This window comes from Chroicocephalus ridibundus, chromosome 1 (assembly GCF_963924245.1).
Source record: "Chroicocephalus ridibundus chromosome 1, bChrRid1.1, whole genome shotgun sequence".
NCBI lineage: Eukaryota > Metazoa > Chordata > Aves > Charadriiformes > Laridae > Chroicocephalus > Chroicocephalus ridibundus.
The window spans coordinates 5269515-5284380 of record NC_086284.1 but is presented as its reverse complement, the minus strand read 5'-3'; the positions used below and the strand labels follow the sequence as shown (position 1 = coordinate 5284380).

Genomic DNA, 14866 nt, shown 5'->3' with positions numbered 1-14866 from the left:
ATGAAAGATTTTTTGGGAGACTGCCAAGTAAAATAATCACAATTGCTTGACCGTGGGCTTGGTAACTACAACTACTTTTGCTGGGTTAATACCCCAAGGTCCAATACTCCTGTTGGACCACCCCTGTGAGCTCCACAAACACGCAAGGCTCACCAAAGTAAGGAATGCAATGCAGATATCCAGGAAGTAGAGACACTGTGCTACAGTAGAGACTGCTGTGCCTATACAGCGTGATGCATGTGAAGAGGGTTCAGCCTGGGTTTTGAAAGTGAGATTACCAGACTCAGACCACTGCTATATCAGAGCAAAAAGAAAATCCCTTGAGAACAGAAAGCATGAAGCCCTGTTATCTTGCTCCCCTCTGAAATTGCTCATGGGTTAGAAAAATAAGTCTAAAATTGCTCAGTGGGTTTTTTAAAGGCAGATTAGAGGCTGTTACTATGAATTTTATACATTTATATCGGTATGTACATAAGTAAAATATTAATTTATGTTTCATAAATTTATTTTTTCTACAGATTACACAAAATAGTTCACAATTGTTTTTCATGAGGGCACAATACTACATAGGCTGCAATTTAACAGGAAGAGACTATTAGTACAATGTCATATTTCTTTGACAAGCATATACTTTTGCAATGTATTAAAACAAGGTCAACTCAAACTTTACATTGGTTTTCCTGGAAAACGCCAGGAGGCAAGAAAGTGTAACATAACATCTCTGTTGATTTTATATCCAGACTCTCATAGAAGGAAAGGGAATTAAGCACTCAGTGCAAAATTTTACCATATATCTGTATGCACAATTTCTATTCATTGAGAACTGTCTAAGGAAGACTTCATCCCCAAGTTGTAAACTGCCATTTGCCTTTATAATTAGGTGTTCATCTCCACATAGTAATAAATCAGCACACAGTATTGTAGCAGCAAAGCACTTGAAATTATTTATGGAAGAAAATATCATCTTGTTTCACTGAAACTCACATCAATTAAAAAAAAATCAAAACTACAAAAAAACAGAGCTTTCCTTTGCTCTTCCACCTCCACTTATTTTATCACTTGGGTCAAACTGTGGTTACCTACTCCAGACCAGTATCTGGATTTCTTTCAGGAGTCCATTGTGAATATCTTGCTGACTTAAACTATTGAGTTGACATATTTTGAGAAATTTAGTCCCTTTGGCTGGGGTGCTGTGAATGATCATTCGTCACGTAGTTGGTGATAAGAAGTACATAAAGTTACTTTAAATAATCTCCAGCAGTTAAGAAAGAAAGTATCAAGAGAGATTTTGAGGAAACATGGAGAACCCTGGTCTAGTCACGTTGATCTTGAAGTGGCCATTACAGGCACGACCACAGGACAAGCTGGAGAGACAAGGTGGGATTTTATCTGGACAAAGAGGGATAAGTCTGAGTCTGTAATTTCTCAGTACAGTGGGAGGCAAACTTATATTTAATGATATTTCCTAGAAGAAGATGTAGATGAAAAGAAGGGATGAAAAATAGAGCCTTGAAGATGACTAGAAGGAGAAGAAAAGAAAAACTAAAGCAAACCAGTTGGGAAGGAAAAAGAAAGAGCTCAGGAATGTGGTGAAAACGTTAACTAAAGACCAGTCAAGCAAATGAATGCTTTGGTGAGGGGGGAATTAAAACTGAACATCAAAAGAAGAGAAGAAACAAGTAAGTGGTGGTGGATCACAGTAAGGAAGCTGAACACATTGCAATTAAATATTGAGTATAAAAAGGGGTTTTCAGAGGAGAAGCTTTTGCCCCTAAATAATAGCTCATATGGGCATTCATACAGGAAACATTTTTTAATGAGAAATTCCTTCAGCTGCTTTCATTTGGAAATGACAAGTGTCATTAGAGGAATATTTGCTGATATTTTTCTTCTCTCCCTCCCTTTGGTAATTCAGCCCCACTCATGTCACAATCCATTTTTGTCTTTGGTGAATTTTCCTGCTTATCTGAAAAGCAGCAGGACATCAGGTCTTGCTAACAGAAGAAAGTTGATAGGGTGGAAGTGGAGGGAGAAAATTTTGCTACTATGGAGGGGAAGAGTAAGAAAGAGTACATGAAACTTCACTCAAAAGAGAAGAGAGTCCAGGAGGGGGAAAACATCTGGGATTAGAATTAGCATATAATAAGCAGGAATTCTACTCAGTTTAGGGTTTTGGTTTGGTTTTGGGTTTTTTTTTTGCAAAGCTTCTTATTTGCAGAGGGCATATATGCTAAAATATATTTTTTTAAAAGAACGTTGTTTGATATTTTTGCAGACAAAATGTAAAAGAAGTGAAAATATAACTTTTGAGCTGGAAATGGAGACTGGGGTCAATGATCAGAGATTGAACATATGATAATATAGCAAATAAGCTAAGTCAGAGCTAGACTACTATTATTTCTGCATTAAAGACTCATATCTGCAAGCAATATTTATATTAAAACAGCATATTATATTGTGGGGATTTTGGAGGGGACTTTTTTGGTTGTTTGGGTATGGGTCTTTTTCCCTCTCTCATCTCTCCATGTTTATCTCACACATTTCTAGGTACAAGAGAGAAAGGTGACACACAGAAGACCCTATGAGAAATCCTGGCATGCGCACAGTGACTCTGATCACACTTAAGATTGGAACTCAGCAGCTAATGTAAAGGTTAGGAGAATAAGGAAGTAGCACTAGTCAAAGGTGGTATGAATTGAAAAAAATTAAAATCAATTTAAATACAATATTTTGAATTAATCTCTACAAGTTGAGTACAGAATGATAAATCCAGGCTGAAAGAAAAAGAAAAACTCCACAAGCATTACAGGGAAAAGACACTAAGAGTGTTTGCTGTTATGTTAATCTGTTTATGATTTTTAATTGAAATATTATTTATAATTAAATAGTACTTAGTGACCACATTTTTTCTGTGGAACGTGTTGAACTACACAAGACAAAAAGAGTGCCTGCCTTGTCAGCCAGATGTAAACTGGGATGATGTGTCTGTTCCTAATCTAATCCTGATCAATAATAGCTCACTGGTTTCCTATAGCATCTGCATAGAAAACAAGTGAAAATATCAGGAGTAACACTGTGTTTTATGAGGAAAAAAAAATGTATGAGCAATCATTGCAACTGATACTTTTACATTGTTTAGTCAGTTATAAATCCTATGTCTTATATTTTACAACGAGTTGCGTTTGGGTTTTTTTTTTAGGAAAAAAAAAAAAAAGAAATAAAGCCACAGCACTTAAGTGAATATCCCGGAATAATTTTAAATGCATTATCACAGCCATCTTTCAAACTCCAAATTCCCATCTCTTCATCTTCCCACTGGAATTGCAACAGCCCTAACTGGCTAAGTGGCATAGCTTTCACTAAATAGCAGCATTTGAATAGTATTTCAAAAATGGCGACGCAGCTTTTTTGGGGAAACAAATGAATTATGCATCTGAAATATCAACAAATATTTATACAGCTAACAATCTGCAGCTTAAGTGGTCTCTAGAAATTTAAAGGAAGAGCATATTTTAGTACTCCATGATAAACTCAATAATAATTAGAATTCCTACCAGGCTGTTAACTAATGCAGACATATTAAAGCATATTTTTAGCTGAGCTTATTATGTTCTAATAAAATTTAAAGAAGCATAGCTGAAGGGTAAGAAGTAGAAGCATCTGGTCTATTACCAGCTCTACATTGTGCTGTGTCATTTCGACACTGCCAGTGTGGCTGGTTTTGAAATGCAGAAATGAAGTCCTGGATTGATCTGCTATTACTGCTTTAAAAATAGTCTGTGTATAAGCCTCTGCTTTTAATTTCTGTGATACAGCTTTTCTGGAGGGATACGATCCCCAAAAAAGCAGCCCATATTATGGATCCAGCTCAACAGAAGTGATGGAACTTGGTCCTTATGGCAGCCAGCTCAGAAAACAGCTTCTACCCCTCATATCCCTGTACATCACTCTGGCCCTCTCTTTGATGCTCATTACAAGCAGATTTATTATTATTTTTTTTTTACTTTTTTTTTTTTTTTTTACATCTACCCTCTAACTGCTGCATGACTGATGTCCATTTCACGGCCAGGAATCTCCACCGCTAAATGAGATGTCACAAACATTAAATGGAGTTACTGATGTTTCCTAAGTGGTACAGATTGCTCTGAAGGACAACAAATGTCAAGGCAAAGAAGAATCCGGGCCTTTACATATAATTTTGGGGAATTGTTTTTGCCTGGAAAAACAATTCTTGAATTCTTAGCAAACATATATGTGATTTACATGCTTCCACCCCTCCCTTTACATCTGCTTGCAGGATGATAGAGTCAGGGAATCTTGTCAATGGCACATCTAAATTTTGATGGGTTTATTCTCATCTTTCTGGGCATCACTGGTACTTGACAAGGTGCAAGATCTGAGGACACATCAGCAGTGCGGAGCATGTTGAGCACCTCAGACAGTGCTATTCAGACACCTCGAGGAATGTCTCCCCTGTGTAATTCCACAGAAATGATGTTATAATCTGAGAAATTGTTCCACCAGATTTGATTTCCTTTAGGAATCATGAAGAAACAGAATTTAGTTGACTTCAGGCAACAGCATAAAAATCTTCAAAGAGTTCTCACGTGAGGAAGGCACAAAGAAACCTAGTCCTATTTACTAAGTATTGCTTGATTTAGGGAGCAAGACAACATGAGAAGAGGTCTAGTCACTTTTGGAAAGGCACATGCAGAAGAATTAGTTTAATGATTTGCAAAGTGTTGAAAACAAATAATTTCTCTTTTTTTTCCCTCCTTTTATAATGTCAGTTATATTTAATCTACAACATAGCCCTGTTAATGCAGCCTTTTTTCCTGAAATATGTTCTCTAGGAATTTCAGTACATGAGCAACATTTATTACTATGTCATTTGCATAGAACAGCAAAAGGGAAGGGAAGGGAAGGGAAGGGAAGGGAAGGGAAGGGAAGGGAAGGGAAGGGAAGGGAAGGGAAGGGAAGGGAAGGGAAGGGAAGGGAAGGGAAGGGAAGGGAAGGGAAGGGAAGGGAAGGGAAGGGAAGGGAAGGGAAGGGAAGGGAAGGGAAGGGAAGGGAAGGGAAGGGAAGGGAAGGGAAGGGAAGGGAAGGGAAGGGAAGGGAAGGGAAGGGAAGGGAAGGGAAGGGAAGGGAAGGGAAGGGAAGGGAAGGGAAGGGAATGAACCGGTGCGACAATCTTTAAGTTACAACCAGGGATTGAATGGGGCACCTCTGAAGCAAAGCTGGGAATCCAGTTAGTTTTGAGAATGACTGCCCATTACAGACTGCTCAAGGGGACATAACACACACACACAAATGTGGATTAGCAGGGAAGCCGCTTGTCAGTGCAGGGTCAGGATAAAACTTCTTAAGCTCTCTTTGTAAGACTGTTTTGAGAGCCTGACCAAGCAGAGCATCCTAAGCCATCATTAATACAAATAAATAAGAGCCTTGCAGGAATGTGATCCATGTCGTAATGCAACTAACGCGTGCCTAGAGACAAGAGAGTGTTTAAGCAGAAAATAAATGAGAAGGTTATTGATGACTCCCTTCTCTCCAGAGAAATGATCTTCCACACCTTTCAGTTTTCAGCACCTTGCTCATTCTTCCAGCAGAGATATGGGTCCCCTTATAGTAAAGTAAAGCCTGGTGCCAATAGGCTTGCTTTTTAATTGCCGTTCACAGAGGCTTTAATAGGAGTGCAGAGATCCCAGGAGACCCCCAAGAGCACAGGATGAAGAGCACTGAGGTAGTACTGCTTGCCCACAGGTGATACTCAGACCAAATATTCCATATAAGAAACCCAAGAAAGATTACACCACACTTACAGTTTCTTAATACTGTTACACTGCTACTCAGTGCAAGAAAGTAATTCCATGACTATTAGCTCTTAAGTGAGGGTATCTCTCCCAAGGAGCTCTATCTGCCCTTCACTCTTGCTCCTCCTGTGCTGATTCCTCCCCATATCCACTACCCACATTAAGAGGTGCATCCTTCCTTAGCAGACACAGCTTTTATCTGCATGAAACAACTAATTTTTTTTTCATTTTTCATGTTTATATGTTAATGTAGAAAATTATTATAGTCCTATTTATTTTTTTTTTTTAGTTTAGTGGAAAAGTTGAACTCAGCTTCTACGCTGCTACATAAAGCGACATAATATATAGATGTAATAAATAATTTTGTATTTATCAAATATTTATGTAGAGTATTTAGAGATTACAGTGTACTTTAAAAACAAGTTTACTGTTTACACTCATATTTTTTATCTATTTTATGTATTTACACAACTTCTGTAATACCTCAGGGCCTTAAAATCCTTTGAAATAATAATCTTGGTAAGAGTGGAGAAGAAAACAATAATGCTATCATACTTAGCTAACAAAGGAGGATCAGAAGCTCAGAGAAATCAGATCCTACGACATAGATATCTACATCTCAGTTGCAATTCTGTACTTCTACACCTGTAAGGATCTAGAAAAGCAAGCGAAGGCTGATGTTTTCATTGGCAAGTTTGCCAATGACACAAAGCTGGGGGGGGTGGCTGACACACCGGAACGCTGTTCCATCATACAAAGAGACCTGGACAGGTTGGAGATTTGGGCAAAGAGGAACCGTATGAAATTCAAAAAAAGCAAGTGTAAGGTGCTGCACCTGGGGAGGAATAACCCCATGTACCAGTACAGGTTGGGGACTGACCTGCTGGAGAGCAGTTCGCTGGAAAAAGACCTGGCAGTCCTGGTGGACAACAGGATGACCATGAGCCAGCAATGTGCCCTTGTGGCCAAAAAGGCCAATGGCATCCTGGGGTGCATCAAGAAGAGTGTGGCCAGCAGGTCAAGGGAGGTCATCCTCCCCCTCTGCTCTGCCTTGGTGAGGCAGGCTGGGAGTACTGTGTACTGAGTACTGAGTACTGTGAGGCCTGGAGTACTGTGTCCTGTTCTGGGCTCCCCAGTTCAAGAAGGAGTGGGAACTGCTGGAGAGGGTGCAGCAAAGGGCTACAAAGATGATGAGGGGACTGGAACACCTCTCTTATGAAGAAAGGCTGAAGGATTTGGGTCTCTTCAGTCTGTAAAAAAGACAGCTGAGGAGGGACCTTATCAACACTTATACATACTTAAAAGGTGCATGTCAGGAGGATGGGGCCAGGCTCTTTTCAGTGGTGCCCAGGGACAGGACAAGAGGTAACGGGCACAAACTTGAACATAGGAAGTTCCACCTAAACATGAGGAGGAACTTCTTTCCTGTGAGGGTGGCACTGGCACAGGCTTCCCAGAGAGGTGGTGGAGTCTCCATCTTTGGACACATTCAAAACCGCCTGGACATGTTCTTATGCAACCTGCTCTGGGTGACCCTGCTCTTGCTGGGGAGTTGGACTAGATGATCTCCAGAGGTCCCTTCCAACCCTATGATTCTATGATTCGATGATTCTATGAATCTGACCAGCAGACTATGCATCCCGGAGCTTGAAGGATTTTTTACAAACTACCATGCTAGTTTAAATTGGTGATGACCATCAATTTTAGAGACCAGGGCTGTTTAAAAAATGCCCACCAAGGCTCCCTCTGTAGCTCCAATTTCAAACAACTTTAGAAAAATCGAGCCCTTTTTGGCTTTTTTTAGGCTGTTGCAGAAATCTTAGGTCAAACACTTAAGACTGGTTTTCTGCTTTCTAGACTGCTGTTCAGTAGTAGACCTTATCGCTCTCTACAAATCCCTGAAAGGGGGTTGTAGTGAGGTGGAGGTCTGTCTTTTGTCCCAAGTAACAAGTGGCAGGACGAGAGGAAATGGCCTCAAGTTGCGCCAGGGGAGGTTTAGATTGGATATTAGGAAAAATTTCTTCACCAAAAGGGTCGTCAAGCATTGGAACAGGCTGCCCAGGGAAGTGGTGGAATCACCATCCCTGGAGGTATTTAAAAGCCGGGCAGACGTGGTGCTGAGGGACATGGGTTAGTGATGGTTTTGGCAGCATTGGGTTGATGGTTGGACTGGACTCGATGATCTTAAAGTCCCTTCCAAGCTAGGCAATTCTATGATTCTGTGATTGTTTGAATGTGCTTGTTTTTCTTTGTCTGAGTGAATTTTAACCAGTCTCAGAACTTCAGAAATTCAAAGAACATCATTTTCCCCTGAATGCTAATTAGCTTGATAACTTTGTTTATTTAAAGCTTATTAAGGAACTTGGTAAATTAATACATAGCATCATAATATATCTTTCAGGTTTCCTGCAGCTGATTACTTGGAAGGTTGTTTAACAGAGCAGCCGTGGCTGACAGAATGATAGTCTTGTGGGATTTGCAAATTACTGAAGGAGCAGGTTTTTTTGCACAAGTTGTATCTGTGGCTCACTGAATTGTGCTAGAAGTAAGGTGTTAATTGTGTTAATAAACACAACCTTAGTGCCTTTCACAGTCCCCACGATAGCCACTTTTGCCTCAGCTGGGGTTCTTAAAATGTTCTTAGACTGTATTTTTCCACAGTTGACTTGAACCACACAGTTAGTATTTCTTCCTGAGACATGCACCAAGAAAATTGCAACTGCTGGTGAAACATCCGCAAGGTCTGCTCTGCACCAAGCATATAAGCTGTTTCGAAAGAAAACCAGTAAATTATCAGTAATAAAATGGCATTTTCATCAGCAATAACATGACATTTTTGCATTCATGCAAAACCCACCTTCATTGCAAATTCATTTGGCTCTGCTATTCCTCATTAAAATATTTTTTTAAAATTGTAAAACTGGATTCAAATTTGCACAGCCTCAGATTTATGACTGGGGGGTGAAAGGCAAAGGGATACAGGCAATTCTCTGTATATGTAAGGCTTTATGAAGAGGTCCTCTTGAAATGAACTCTGAAATACTCTGTGTTTTGCATTATGCTCTTTAGCACTCAGTTTCAACCACTTCCAAGATCTTCCATAATTAATTATATTGAATCAAGGATATATGTCAGAAGAGCTTAACTTTATATCTTAGATTTTAGGGAAAGCAGTCTAATAAGTGGGATCTGAATGGAAATACTGTTGATTATTGTAGACAACACTCTAAATACTTTAAAAAGTCATTTTTCATTTTCTTATTACACAGTAGTTAACATAAAATTGGAATAGATTCTATGCAGTACACCTCATCATTTTATAGCTGGTTAGATGACGCTGACTTAAAATACCTACCTATATAGCAACAAAGTTTATAAACCATTATGCAGAAAAAATATAATCATTACTAATGGAGTGCTGAATAAGAGCTAGATTCTTCTCAGTCACCAGCATAGCGCAGAGATTAATCAACCAGATGAATTAGATATCAGATGAAGCAGCCACTACAATCCTTTCTATTACTTAGAAATTCGGTAGTTCTTTCTTCTTTTTCTTTTTCTTTTTTTGCCCCCTACTTTAAAAAGGTGTATCGATACGTATCACAACCTGGTAAATGTCACCCGTGGGGGCTTTTAATTTTATTATTTTTTTTAATTGATATTTAATCAGCCAGAGTAAAGAAGGCAGCATGACCATCCTGGAGCCCAGAATATTTGCCACGACTGAACCGGGCTGAAGTAAGATGGTTAAGCAAATCCCTGGCTGCCCTTGTCTAGTACTGGCCGTGCCCTCTCTGAGCTTGGAGATGACTTCCACAGGTCCCTTCCAATTGTCCCTCTTATGATCCCATGATGCTGCAACAAGTGTGGGAATGGCCCATATTTAAAATCTTGGGTTTTATGCAACTGGTTTTGCATTGATTTATCTTTTTTTTAAATTTATTTTATAATTCCCTCTCAGTCTCTTTGCTGCTATTACCCATCAATTATCACCTACCAGAGAACCTTGTGTCAGTTCTCCCAGTGTGCAAATGCAATACCTTTTCTGCATGGCTTCTCCCATGTGAGAACAAAAAGCAATTAATTTGTTAAAAATGCAGTCAACTAAAAAGCAGGTTGGCTATTTTGAGTTCTTTTCTTTTTATTTTTTTCACTTCTTCCTAATACTACATAAGTCAGGGTAAGAGTAATGGTTTAATTCTTTCTGCGTTACAGTCCAATCACGACTTGTTTAAATTGCTCCCATGTGGAACAATAATCCATAAACAAAGAAGGCTCCGAGGAGACCTTTTAGTGGCCTACCAGTATCTTAAGGGGGCCTACAAGAAAGCTGGGGAGGGACTTTTTAGGATGTCAGGTAATGGTAGGACAAGAGGGAATGGATTAAAACTAGAGATGGGGCGATTCAGACTGGACATTAGGAAGAAGTTCTTCACCATGAGCATGGTGAGACACTGGAACAGGTTGCCCAGAGAGGTGGTAGAAGCCCCATCCCTGGAAGCTTTTAAGGCCAGGCTGGACGGGGCTCTGAGCAACCTGATCTGGTGGGAGGTGTCCCTGCCCAGGGCAGGGGGGTGGAACTGGATGATCTTTAAGGTCCTTTCCAACCCTAACAATTCTATGATTCTAAGAGGAGTTGAGCCTGCATTTCAAGGACACTCCCCACTACTTTGAAAACCAAGGTAAAAAAAAGAAATCTGTTTTTCTTTTCATCAGTAGGAAAGCTTGCAACCTACGTAAGCAATGCACAACTCAGAGAGAGTCTGTTCAAATGGCATTGTGAATACTACACTGAACTGAAAAGAGAACTGTTGTGGGGTTTTTTTCTCCCCTCTTCCCTCTTTCCCCATAAGGAAGACTTGCAATATATGGTATAATGAGAACTTAGAAAAAGTCTGTTCAAATGGTATTATGAATACTGCGCTAATAGAGAATCCACTTTCCATGCCTACACGGAAATAAACCAGCTGCCTTCATTAGAAACGGATGGAGCTTATTGTTATTCTATCTTGATTCAGAAAATCCTGACATTTCCCTTATGGTAGAATTTCAAATATATATACTGAAAAGAAAAAAAAAAAAGGAAAGCAAAAGAACACAAAAACTTTTTATTTTTTCAAAGAAACTTACATAAAGAAAATAGAAATTCCTTTGCTTTTCTTCCAAAACCTGTTCCTCACAGACTGTTATAAAACTGACTATTCAGTGCAGCCCTGGACACCTGATGATATTTAATATATCAGAAAACATTTGTGTTCTGCTCAAAAAGAGAAGCCATCTCCATGTGGGCTTGAAGACAAATACCAATCAACATGACAGGCAGAAACAAACACATGCTATGCTGTATGCTAATGTGTCCTAATTCCCTCTTCATCTAAAATGACGGATATTCAAAAAATTGCAGAAATCTATGCTGTTTTTTTTTATTATGAGCATAGGTCTTAGGTTATTCCAGAAGTTTGCACTTCGGCCACTTGTGCCTTTAGTAAACGGATAGAAAATTAAACGATGAATTTTAAGTTGCTCAGATTATATGCAGTCTGTACCTTTTTGTATAGTGCTGTAAGTTTACTGAATGCAATAAGCAGTGTATAATACTCAGTAGTTCCCTTCAACTGAATTTCTGTGATATTAGCAATTTCTATGTATTCACATTCTAGCACCCTCTCCAGGTATCAGCGTACAAAATTAGCTCAAAAAATAAAATAAATCCATCTATAAACTAAACACACCCTGGAAAAACTCACAGAGGCTGAGAAACCAGATATTATGAGACATTGAGGTATAGCATAATAGAGACTAAGACTGCAATTCTGCTCCTAATGAACACTACGGGCGTTCCGTCAATGACTTCTGTAAGAAGAGGACTTTGCATAAGAAAGACACCATTGTGTGGTCACCCACTATAATCTGCATAAACACGCCATAGAAATCAATCTAGTGATATCTTCATTGAGTCACTTCTCATTTTACTGGAGTATAACTTTTAAAGCCAATTTGGGCATAGCATTGCTAGAATTAGAAATTTAATTCCATGTTTAATATAATTCCATGTTAAATATATTTTATTTGTTTCTACTTTGAATTTGCGTGCTTTCAACTTCCAGGCACTTGATCCACCTGTAATACTCTTCTGCCATGAGAAACCTTCCACAGTCTTACACCACAGTTACTGTCTTTTAATATTCTCTAGAAAATATTTGCTAAAGGGAGATGGCTTGGTGTAAATCAGCTTCTTTTCCACCTTAAGGCTGATTCTTAATTGTGTTATATCTCTTTTTCAACAGCTGGGCAGCACAAAGGGATTTTAAGGGTAATGATTATCCTTATGATCCCCCCCATCTAAAGAATATGTTTATTATCTAGGTAGACTTAGAGAAAATTAACAAGAAATACTGTTTTTCCATGTTAATTGAACTCCTAGTGGACTTTAGTAAGTAAGCTCAACCTTCCTTCTCCTGTATGCCAGAGAGACATTCCCAGACTAAGGAGATCCAGAAAAACAGCACTGCGTGTAATTGTAGGTCTTGGTATAAGTCATTCTGCAAAAACACCTCACCTAATGTGAGATACGTGCAGTGGATACAGCTACACCTGAGCCAGTAACCCCAGCCTGCCTTTCCCAGCAGTGAGACAACGAGACCCTGCTAAAGTGCAATTCATCTCTCCTAAAATAGACATCTGAACTCAGTCAGAAGAATTGTGCCCTAAAAGCACCTCCATCGACTATAAATGGAAGCCAGGGCAGCAATCTCAGATGGAGACATCTATAGAGGGGATGCGTAGTTGCGTCAAATTAATTCCACCCTCACTGTACTGCTTTTGAAGAGAAAGATTGGTTTAGAAAAAAATATACCAAAATCCCGAAAGCATCTCTTGTGTGGAGAACAAGGATGTTTAATCAAGAGATACTTGAGGACACAAATGAAATCCCCAGTTTCTCAAAAGCTCTTGGTGGAGGTAATAGGGCATCTCAGTGTTTGGACAGGGAATTCATAATGCCATAAGGGGCCAAGATGCTAACATGACTAGATGCTGTAAAAAATATTTTTTTCTAGGTGAAATTGTATGGAATTATCAGAATTATTAAAAATATGATCAACTCACTAATAAGTATTTTTTTCTTTATTTGGGATTCCTTTAGCATTAGCAATAATTAGAATCAGTTAATGGGGTATGAATATGGATGAAATACCTAGGTATTTAGGATTCTGAAAGTAATTTGCTTTAATCACTGTTTTCTTGCAGAAAATCTGTTTTCATAGGTACAAACAATTTCCTAGATACAAATGTCTTGTATCAAAATCTTACAGAATTTATAGTTTGTTTTATTTTGTTTTTGTTTGTTTGTTTTGTTTTGATTTTTAGTTCTTTCAATATTTCATTTTCACTTTAGGAGTCGTTTCTCAGAGTTAATTTGTGCAACTAGGTTTTAAGGTATTTTTTCCAAGACTAAACAATGAAAAAGCTAAAGAAAATACTTTTTCTCACAGGATCAGTAGAATACCTGGATTAGATATATTTAGAGTAAGATGTACTTAAAAACAACCAACACATTAGCTTAGAATTCGAGTAAAAAAAGAAGCAAAATATCACTTGAAATGGAACAGATCTTGTAATTAAATCTTTCTTTATAAAAGGGAAAGATGTAAATCCAAAATCAGAAAATAGTACTATACTGCAGTGAACCTATACAAAGTAACTGAATGACAGACACAGAACTAAACTAATATAAAAATTATAAAAAAAACCCCATAACCCCAAACAAACAACTATTTGTCATGTGTTATACAAAATGGGTATTTTTATCATACTTAGATGTTTTTGATGAGTTTGATTGATAGAGGAATATTGTTAATGTGATATATTGGACATAATATATTGGACTTCCACAAGACATTTGACCTGGTATCATGAGAGATCCTGTTTCATAAATTCAAATGACAAAAATTCTGAAAACAATAAAACCCCCATGACCTATAATATGCACATTATATTAAATACATATTGCTTGAAATACAAGTCTGAAAACATCATTACTAATATGGACTTGTATCTGAGTACCTGTGTTTCCCCTGGGTTCATCAGAGAACCTTCTTGCTCTATGCTATTTGGAATTTTTAAGAAGCACAGTGAAATTTTATTATCACTGAGAAAAATCTGTTGGTGACATGAGAGGAGGGAGAGTGGTTAATGAGAAACGATATAAAGAGTCTGATTTCAGTGAAACAATATCTATTTCAATATGGCCAGAGGCCATGTATATAGAAATAGAGAATGTAAGCTACAATAATGGTATGGGTTTGCTAACCTGGGTAATAGTGGCTCTAAAAAGTACTTAGGGACGTGGCGGATAATCAACTAATTATGAAATCCCAGGTGACACTGCAGTCAAAAGGAATAATGGATAGAAATATGGAATAGTGAGTAGGAGTTGTGAGATTATAACGCATCTGCCTTTGACAATAATTAAACCATTCCTGGAATAATTTATCCATTTCAGGTAAAAGTGCATTAAGAGAGATGCTAAAAACCTGGAAAGGACTGAGAGGGGAGCAGGGGGAATGACTAAAACCTAGACTGCAGTGTGGTGTCCTCGGGGACGGGAGGTGCTCTGTCTTTTCAAGGAGAAAACTACAGGGTGACTAGATGGTGTCTCTAAGTATCCATGTGGACCGCAGGAATTCAATAGAAGTCCTTTCAATCTGGAATACTAAGGCAGAACAAAACCAATGTGACTTAAATTCAGCAGGGAAAAAAAAAAATTAATGAAGAGGATTAACCAGTGGAACCACTTTCAAACTTTTGCAGTGAATTTTTCATCTTTAGAAACTACAGAGCCAGGACTGGATGTTTGTTTCGTAAGACACCCCACACTTTACTGCGACTTTGGCTATTGCACTTTAGGCAGGAACTAGTGTGTGCCACTCCTACAGTTTGAACTGGACATAAAATCAAAGTGTTCCCTTAAGCCCACTGAAATCTATGAATGGTGTTTATTGATACAGAGAAAATTAGCTGGCTCTTCCAGATTTAATTTGGAAAATTGCATC

General features: G+C 38.4%; 1 protein-coding gene across 6 annotated transcripts in view; it reads right to left on the bottom strand.

Moving 5' to 3' along the window:
- The window catches only part of TENM4 (teneurin transmembrane protein 4), a 1293844-nt gene that overhangs the window by 787988 nt on the left and 490990 nt on the right, over positions 1 to 14866 (bottom strand). The window lies entirely within an intron of this gene.